Below are 1012 nucleotides of genomic sequence, written 5' to 3' on the forward strand. Positions count from 1 at the left end.
TAGGATAGGTGTCAGCATGCATGTCAGCAAAAGTGAGATGGAAAGAATACATGTGTGTGTGTGCGTGAAAGGCAGACAGTGAAGGTAAATGAGTTTAAATACCTGGAATCAACCATCCAAAGCAAAGACAGAAGAAAAGAGTGCAGGTAGGATGGTGATGATTTGTGAGGATGAATTGTGGTAGAAGGATAGTAGCAAAAGTGAAAGGGCAGGTTTACAAGAATAAACCCCACAGAATAATTAATTAAAGATAATTTAGTCCAGTAACTGATTTTAAAAAAGGTCATTTTCCCCACAGCAGTACATCACAGTTTATACATAGAAACTATTTATGGCACTAGTTGTTCTTTAACAGCAGATAACCACATTTAAAGTACCTTTAACAGAGTTTGACAAGTTTTCAGCTCAGGGCACACAGGAATGATTGCGTGCTTGCTGTAATTTATTGGGATCATATAGTCACTATCAGTCATTGCTGTGACAAACAGGGTCTACAGTTCCCATAAAATGATTGCTCCTCAAGCAGGAATGACCATCAACAGCCCTTCTAATATAATCAAGGTGGGGTGGTGCTAAGAGAGTTATGAGCTCTTTAACAAGGTTATACCTGGGAGAATTACAACCACCTTGACTACCATTCGTTCACATTAATCCCCCACACCCAGACAGGCAGTCGTGCCCATATGAGTCTAATAATTAAACTGATCGGTGAAGAACTGCTGAACAAAGCCTTTGCGTGACAGGCACAAGGTGGCGGCAGATCACTCCGGAAAACTCTGTGCTGGTTGGTGACGAACTGATCTGAAATCAGACAGTTAGTCACAATCCGGGTGAGCAGTGACCCGGACTGATCCAGAAGCAGCGGTTAAAGTTGTATAATTTTCTGCTATTGTTAATTAATTCTTAATGGCTTTCACGTGCATCACAACCACGTTTAAAAAAAAAATATTTTGGCACCACACTACCATACATACTACTGCGGTTATGAGTTTTTGTCACGTTTCTCTGATTT

The sequence above is a fragment of the Simochromis diagramma genome, unplaced genomic scaffold, assembly GCF_900408965.1.
Source record: "Simochromis diagramma unplaced genomic scaffold, fSimDia1.1 OVJJ01000321.1, whole genome shotgun sequence".
NCBI classification, from domain to species: domain Eukaryota; kingdom Metazoa; phylum Chordata; class Actinopteri; order Cichliformes; family Cichlidae; genus Simochromis; species Simochromis diagramma.